We start from the raw sequence: 9,319 nt of genomic DNA on the forward strand, positions 1-9,319 counted from the left end.
TTCAGTTTCCATTGCTTCAACATCATCAGGCAATGATTTGCTGATGGCGTTCCTCTCACCCTATTGCCCATTTCTTAATCCCACTGAGGAATTTTTCTCAGCATGGAGATGGAAAGTAAATGATCGCCAGATGACCCTTCTGGCTGTCATGGATGCAGCATGTGATGACATCACAGCAGATGCCTGCAGAGACAGGATAAGACACTCTAAAGCAGGGGTGTCAAACTCAATTGCACAGGGGGCCAAAATCCAAAACACACTTTAGGTCAAAGGCCGAACAGGATGAACATTTATTGAACACACTAAAACTTTTAAACTTTTAAAACTTAACTTTTTGAAAATGAATGTGAATAAAAACAGACAGGACTGTTATTCCGGAATAAATCAACTTAAACCTTAAATAACTTAGAATATTTTGCTCTCCATAAAAATATATCCTGTCTAAATTATACAAGTTAGAAAAAAGTAAATGTTAAAAGAACAAACATTCAAATGTCTTTACTCTTACATCATTTTATATAAAAAATAAACTTAAATTTAAACTTACTAAAATATCCCTAAAGATTTTGCTCTCCATAAAATTATATCCTGTCAAAATTATTCAAATTCAAAATATGAACATGCTGCATAACAAAACCTGGAAATATAAATAAAATTTCAGCAATAACAAATCAAATCATTCAGTTTTCTTTGCTCTTATGTCGTTTCATCAGAGCTGGATGCCTGGCATCTTTTTTTGGCAACAAGTTTGTTTATGTTTGGTGTGAGTTTCTGTGTTGTGGAGATTCTCAGGATGGACTGCAGGTGCTCATCAGTGAGACGACTCCTGTGTGCTGTTTTGTTAGTCTTCATCACTGAGAAGAGCTTCTCACACAGATATATGCTACCAAACATGCACAAAGTTTGAGCCACGTGTAGACGGAGCTGGGGCATTTCTGCAGGAATGGCGTGAATAAACTGTTCGGGCCCTGCAGTGTCGTACTTTGCCTTCAGTGTGCCATTACACTGCAGCTCAATCAGCTCCATATGAATCTGCACAGGTGCAGTTTCCCACATCGACGGCAAATGGGTTGCGAAGCAACTCAAAATACTTTTTTTGTTCTTCAAAGTCACCAAAGCACCGTGCAAACTCAGTGCGCAGTGCCCTCAGTTTATCAGCAAAGTGTGTATTTGGGAACACCGTTGTGCCCACTTGGTTCAAATTTACTTGGCAACAGGGAAAGTGGGACAAGTTGCACTGGTGCATTTGTGTCTCCCATAAAAGCAGCTTCACTTGAAATGCCTTCACTGCGTCATACATGTCAGTGATCATGCGGTCATGTCCCTGGAGCTGGAGGTTTAAGGCGTTGAGATGAGCTATTATGTCAGCCAGAAATGCCAACACGCATTTTCACTTTTCATCCCTAAAATTGGTGCAGTCTTTTCCTTTACTGTCCATGAACTGACAGATTTCGTTGCTGAGCTCAAAAACTCTGTTGAGAACTTTTCCCTGATTTAGCCTACGCACCTCTGTATGATAAGGAATGTCAGCAAACTCTGAATCTATCTCCCACATAAAGGACTGAAATTGCCGGTGATTTAAACCTTTAGCTCAGATAAAGTTTACGGTTTGTGTTACAGTGCTCATTACATGGTCCATCTTCAGGACTTTGCCACATAGTGCTTCCTGGTGTATAATGCAGTGATATGCAGTTAACTCACCAGTACAGTTCTCCTCCAGCATCTTTACTCACATCCTTCCCACTAGTTCTCTTTTTTCACTACACATAGAGGGCGCTCCATCAGTAGTAAGTGCAATAAGTTTGTCCCAGGGCAGTTTCATGTCGGTTATACTTTGACATACATTTTCAAAAATGTCTTTTCCACTCGTTGTCCCATGCATCGATTTAATGTCCATTATTTCCTCTGTAACGCGCAAATTGAAGTCCACTCCACGGATGAAGATGGCCAGCTGTGCAGTGTCAGTCATGTCAGTACTTTCATCCACAGCAAGAGAGTATGCAATAAAGTGCTTCTTTCACTCAGCTATGTTCTTAAATCAGTGGTCATCTCACAAACTCGATCAGCAATCATATTTCTACTCAGGCTTACATTTGCCAGCATCTGCTTTTTGTCTGGACATAAGACGTCAAACACCTTGATCATGCAGCTCTTCAGAAATTCTCCCTCTGTAAATGGCCTGGCTGATTTGGCGATCTCCTCTGCCGCAATAAAACTTGCTTTCACAGCAGCTTCACTTTATGATTTTGCACGGGTCTGCTGAAGTGTCAAATTCTTCTTTAAATCTTCTGCTTTCTGTATCTTCTGCTCTGCATTCAGGTCTTTCAGGTTATCCTGATGTTTTGTCTCATAGTGCCATCTTATGCTGCGTTCACACCGGGCGCGACGTGAGCGACTGCAGCGACAGGTTGCCATGTAATCCCTATGGAACGACGCGTTTTGGCGCCAAGTCAAGCAGCGCGACACGATGGATGCGAATGAAGCTATGCAAGTGAAGCGATTTTGAGCGATTGGCACGTTTGTGGCGTGATATTGCGTCACATCACGTGCCGTTGCCCTCCTCCCCAAGTTGAAAATCTGAACTTTTTCATCTCATCGCACCGCGATGACCAATCAGGGACCGAATATGTGGTGACGTGGAGATGTCTGGAGTTTGACTGAAGATGTGAACATGTCCTGTATCTGGTAGCAGCCTGTGAGCAGGACTTATGTCTCTTTTGTCCTTTATTTCACAATTATGACAGAGTTTTTGGAGCGAGCAGCAGCCCCACAGCAGGGGGAGCGGAGTTTCTTTTTATTTTTATTTTACGTGTGTGCGCGAGCGAATCGCCTGTGGAGAATATTTTATTAATTAACTACACAGATGTATAATAAAACAAATGGTGACTGGTTTCTAAACACAATTATGACAGAGTTTTTTGGGGGGAAGAGTGAGGTGCAGCCCAGCAGCAAGCAGCTGAGTTTCTTTTTTTGTTGTTGTTTACATGTGCGCGCGTGAACGGGACAGGAGGTCCTCAAACTGGGTCCTGCAGAGGTGGAAGGACCGCTGAAAGCAGCCGTCATCCAGACACAGCTCCTGCAGCAAATACTCCCTGTATTGGGAATGTCTCATGACGTTTGTCAGCTCTCCACAACAACTCGCTCCGTGTGATCAAGGTCCGTCATGTTAACTTGACTGACAACCGGAGCCGGTGAGTGGAATGGAAGCTCCTCCTATTTGATGACACACCAGGGCGAATTTTCGCAGCAAAAGCAGAGCGACACACTGGGCGAGGATATTGTAGCGTCTGATCGCGCCCAGTGTGAACACGGCATTAGATTAAATTCTTTAATTACAGCCACATTAGCTCCACAAATGAGACACATGGGTTTACCGGCAATGTCAGTAAACATATACTCAGCCTCCCATCGGCTTTTAAAGGCTCTGTTTTCAGAACTGACTTTTTTCTTTGGCATTGTGAGGGCTCAATAACTCGGGCGCAATAACTTGCAACATCATAAGCTAGGCTAAATGAGTGCGAAGCGTTTGGCAAGGCAGCTGAAGCGCTGCATTATGGGATCTGTAGTTTATTGTGTTACCAGCGCTTCATATCGCCGGGCCAGATAAAATTACACGCCGGGCCGGATATGGCCCACGGGCCTTGAGTTTGACACATATGCTCTAAAGGATTCTTTCCACGCTGAATCACAGGAGAAGATATTCATCGTGATGTGGATGAAAATTTGTGGCCAAACAGACAGGAACGTCAGGAGGTGTAGGAAAACTGCACTGTAATTACAGTGCAGCACTGCATGGACAGCTTTCTGAAAGGAGATTGTCCTATGTTCACATTTCTACTTTTTCTTTATTTTTTTCTTTGTGCTTTGCAGTGCTGTCTTCCTGTATCACAATGACACGGTCTGTCAACAACTTATGATACAAACAGTAAAAGCATAAATGTAAATCTTGTCCAGCCTCTTGCAATCAATCTCCCACATACACTAAGGTGTAACTTAAAATTCACAATAAATGTCATCAAAACTTCAGCCATAGTTTATTTACATCAGAACATCCCTCCAGAGTACACTGTTATATTGACAACATGACTAAGCAATGTGACTGTCTTATCCGTACACAGTGACACAAGGACTTGCCATTCTGATGGCACTGACATGCTCACTGACAGATTGTCAGGACTGGGACTATGATGTGTTATGTTATTCTGTTATTTTTTCTGCTTGGGTTTTGCTGCACTGCTTTCTCTTGTCTGTCCCTTAGTGCTTGGTGGTGGGCGTTTCCTTCTGTCATTCCACTCCCACACCCTGGATCTTTCCCTCACACCTGTTCCTCATCTTCTGCTTATTATCTCTCTATATTTAAGCCTCACACTGTTCACTCTTTCCCCACCAGATTGTTGTGCCTAACCGCCTTCACTTCAAGCCTTTTCTTCAGAGTTTTGTCTTGATTTCCCTGCTATGTTTTTGAACAGCCTTCCTGTTTTTGGACCCCATTTTTGCCTGATGTTTCCGATACTGTTGCTGATTTTGGACTGCCTTCTTGTGTACCAGACCATGCCAGTACTTAGAATAGAATAGAATAGAATAATTCTTTATTGTCCACCGATGTGGAAAATTGTCTTTGGCTCACCAGCACAAAAAAGACAAAAAAAACAGTCATAAAACATTCATACAAACACACGAATAAAACAAAAATAAGATACATAAAATACATGGAAGTAAAAGAAGAAATAGAATAAGGCCTAGTAAGATAAATAAAATGTACAGTAAGATCTAATAAAATCAAATAAAACAGAAGTAAAGCAGTTCAGGTTTAATTTGTGGAGTGGTCACTTTTTTGAGTTCATTATGGTGACGGCATTTGGTATAAAAGATTTTTTGAAAGAACCTATGGCCAGAGGAGCTCTGTAGCACCTCCCAGACTTCAAGAGCTCAAACTGACAGGACAGAGGATGAGAGCTGTCTGCCAGGACTCTCTCAGCTTTCCTCCTCATCCTGTCAGTGTAAATGTGGGCCAGAGTCTTCTGGGGTTTTCCCCAAATTTTCCCCGCCATTTTTACAATTCTATTTAATTTGTCCTTACATTTACAACTCAAGTGACCAAACCAAACACAAAGATGAAATGTTAAAATACTCTCAATATGTGCAGAATACACAAGCTCTAAAATCTGTGGATTAACACCAAGACAACTCAATCTTCTGAGAAGACTGAGTCGTTGTGAACATTTCTTAAAGATAAAATCAGTGTTTTCAAAGAAGCTCAAGTGACTATCAAGAACTGTACCAAGATATTTAAAAGTTTCAACCGTTTCAACAAGCTGGCCATCAAGTGAAACTGGCTGCACGGTCAGTTCTTGCTTTGTGTGAAAAACAAGCTCCTTTGTCTTAGACACATTGATTTCCAGCTGGCTGTCGAGACACCAAGCTTCAAGAGCCTTAATGTGAGCGAGATAGGAGGCTTCGCCAGAGGAGTCACACTTCTGTAGCAGGCCGACTAGGGCCATGTCATCCGCGTATTTAATCAGTTTAAAGTTTGTGTCATTAACTGCAAATTCATTTGTAAAAAGAGAGAAGAGCAGAGGTGAAAGAACGCTACCCTGTGGGCAGCCAGTGCCTATGATGAGCTCTCCTGACAGAATGTTGTTAGCACAAACTCTTTGAGGGCGACAAGACAGAAAGTCTCTGATCCAGACCATCAGGCCCTTTTCAACATTTAAATCAGCCAGCCTTTTCAGAAGAATATGTAATTTCATAGAATTAAAAGCTGCACTGAAGTCTACAAACAAAACCCGAGCATATGCTTTAGCAAGTGAAAGCTGCTTTGAGATCATGTCCAGCAAGATCAATCCGGCATCATCAGTACCTCTGTCCCTCTTATAGGCAAACTGCAGAGGGTCTAGTTCACTGACCACTGTGGTGGTCAGGACGTCAACTAAAACTCTCTCCATAGTTTTACATAATATGGAGGTTATGGCAATGGGCCGAAAATCTTCAAGTTTGCTTGCCCCTGGCTTTTTTGGTATAGGCCTTATTATGGAGAATTTCCAAGATTTGGGCACTCCTGTGACAAGAAGGGAATTAAACAATCTGGAAAAGACTCCTTTTAATTGAGGAGCACAATCTTTGAGTAGACGGGCTTTCAGACCATCTGGGCCAGTGGCCTTGTTTGGCTTCAGTTTAGAAAGACTTTTAGCCACGGCATCCTCAGTGATAGCTGTGGGAGCTCCTGCTGGAAGATTACTTACAGTAAAACCTTATAAACGTGACCCTTCTGTGTTTGAAATTGTCCAGTCACTTTGTGCCACAGACTTTGATACAGATATTGATTTTTGAGCAATGAATTAAGGATTTTGAGCAAGAGACTGGGTTTTGCAAGAAATCCATAGTGTTTTGGTATTTATACAAATCGTTTTGAGAAATGCACTAGCTGTTTTGCAAATGTCGAGGATGATTGGAGAAATGTACCAAAGCGACTGAGAAAAACTGTAACAGGCCTCTGTTTATCTGTTGTTAGCTGCTTTGCAGTGCAAATGAGGGTGCTTTTTGCCAACCCCCCCCCCCCCCCCCCCCAAAAAAAAAACACAGCAATTAATGTGAGACATTGTAATAACATTAATTATAAGTGAGACACATTCTGCATTTGGATAAAAATCTAATTTAAAAAAATACTTTGCTTTGATTCAACTATTTACTCAGTCATTTTCAGAGAAATTCATTCATGCTTTTTGAATGAATAAAAAGCTAAAATAAATGCTTACCTCTTTCACAATGGTAATAATTTAAATGATCCATCCATCCATCCATTTTCTTCCGCTTTATCCGGAGTCGGGTCGCGGGGGCAGCAGCTGAAGCAAAGCCGACCAGACCTCCCGATCCACACACACCTCCCCCAGCTCCTCCGGGGGAACCCCAAGGCGTTCCCAAGCCAGCCGAGACATATAGTCCCTCCAGCGTGTCCTGGGTCTTCCTCGGGGCCTCCTCCCAATGAGACGTGTCCAGAACACCTCTCCAGCGAGGCGTCAAGGGGGCATCCGTAAAAGATGCCCAAGCCACCTCAACTGACTCCTTTAGACGTGGAGGAGCAGCGGCTCGACTCCGAGCTCCTCCCGAGTGACCGAGCTCCTCACCCTATCTCTAAGGGAGCGCCCAGCCACCCTGCAGAGGAACCTCATCTCGGCTGCTTGTACTCGCGATCTCGTTCTTTCGGTCATGAGCCAAATCTCATGACCATAGGTGAGGATCGGAGCGTAGATCGATCATTAAATCAAGAGCTTTGCCCCCCTACTCAGCTCGCTCTTCACCACGACGGTCCGATACAGCGACTGCATCACTGCAGATGCTGCACCGATCCGTCTATCGATTTCACGCTCCATCCGTCCCTCACTCGTGAACAAGACCCCGAGATACTTAAACTCCTCCACTTGAGGCAAGGACACTCCACCGACCTGAAGAGGGCAAAGCACCTTTTTCCAGTCGAGAACCATGGCCTCGGATTTGGAGGTGCTGATTTCATCCCGGACGCTTCACACTCGGCTGCAAACCACCCCAGTGCATCCTGAAGGTCCTGATTTGACGAAGCCAACAGAACCACATCATCCGCAAACAGCAGAGACAAGATTCTGTGGTTCCCAAACCAGACCCCCTCTACACCCTGGCTGCGCCTAGAAATTCTGTCCATAAAAATAATGAACAGAACCGGTGACAAAGGGCAGCCCTGGCGAAGGCCAACGTGCACTGGAAACAGGTTTGACTTACTACCGGCAATGCAAACCAAGCTCCTGCTGCAGTCGTAAAGGGACCGGATAGCCCTTAGCAAAGGACCCCAGACCCCGTACTCCCAGAGCACTCCCCACAGGGTGCCCCGAGGGACACGGTCGAACGCCTTCTCCAGATCCACAAAACACATGTGGACTGGTTGGGAGAACTCCCATGAACCCTCAAGCACCCGATGAAGCGTGTAGAGCTGGTCCAGTGTGCCACGACCAGGACGAAAACCACACTGTTCCTCCTGAATCCGAGGTTCGACCATCGGTCGAATTCTCCTCTCCAGTACTCTGGAATAGACCTTACCGGGGAGAATGAGGAGTGTGATCCCCCTATAGTTGGAACACACCCTCCGGTCCCCCTTCTTAAACAGAGGGACCGCCACCCCGGTCTGCCAATCCAGAGGCACTGTCCCCGATCATGAAAATCTAATCTAATCTCTCTGACATTTTGTTATTTTTGTGCGAGTGATTTTCAGGGCAGCACGGTGGCTTAGTGGTTAGCACTGTTGCCTCACAGCGAGAAGGTTGTGGGTTCAATTCCCGTGGCCTTTCTGTGTGGACTTTGCATGTTCTCCCCGTGTTTGTGTGGGTTTCCTCCGGGTGCTCCGGTTTCCTCCCACATCCAAAGACATGCGGGTTAGGTGGATTGGAATCTTTAAAATTGTCCATAGGTGTATGTGTGGGTGTGTCTGTGTTGTGAAAGTGTCGTGACATTAATGAACGGACAATGGATAAGCCAAAAAGTAACAATTTAATGTTGTGAATCGCACAACAACGTACAGACAATAACAATATGGTGGACTGTCAATCATACACCAGGTGACGTGTGGGCAGGCTCGACGATAGAAGACGCCTGGAGAGAGAAGAGCTGGATCCCCACACAGCTTCCAACACCAACGGAGCTGAAGAACACCGGAGCCGCCAAGCCCTGCGCCCCAGGTGGCCGCTGTCTTCAGCAGTCAGACCCAGTACTGCTGGCAGAGAACAGAGACAGTCCAGATGAGTGTGAGTTCGCACACTCAGTAATCCCACAGTCTGTATTAAGTAAAGGAGGGAAAACCTCCACCTCCAATCACACACACTCGTGCAGCTCCTGGTCAACCACTTATCTGGGTTGGGGTGTGAGGCGAAGCCGTCGCTGTCACACCAAACGCCAATCCCTCAGATAAGGACACACTCCAGGAAAACGGCTGCAACAGAAGTTCAGGTTATTACACACAAAGTGTCAGTCAGCAGAGAAATTACCTGAATGGTAGTTGATTTCTCGGCGAGGAGGTGGAGTTGCAGTCCGGTCTTTGTAGTGGTGGTGATGGGTGACAGCTTGTGTTGATTAATGACAGCTGTCACCTCCAGCAAAGCCGACGCCCTCTCGTGCTTGAAGCCCGCACTTCAAGCAGGGCGCCATCTTGTGGTGGTGGGCCAGCAGTACCTCCTCTTCAGCGGCCCACACAACAGTCTGTGTTTGTTTGTCTATTTGTGGCCCTGTGACAGACTAGCGCCCTATCCTGGGTGTACCCCGCCTCGTGCTTTATGACTGCTTGGATAGGCTCCAGCCC

General features: G+C 45.1%; 1 pseudogene; it reads right to left on the minus strand.

Annotated features, from left to right (window-relative positions):
• Window positions 1-696: 696 nt before the first annotated feature.
• Window positions 697-3,456, minus strand: LOC117503625 (annotated as a pseudogene).
• Between the last annotated feature and the right edge of the window lie 5,863 nt (window positions 3,457-9,319).

Source organism: Thalassophryne amazonica, chromosome 2 (genome assembly GCF_902500255.1).
Source record: "Thalassophryne amazonica chromosome 2, fThaAma1.1, whole genome shotgun sequence".
NCBI classification, from domain to species: Eukaryota; Metazoa; Chordata; class Actinopteri; order Batrachoidiformes; family Batrachoididae; genus Thalassophryne; species Thalassophryne amazonica.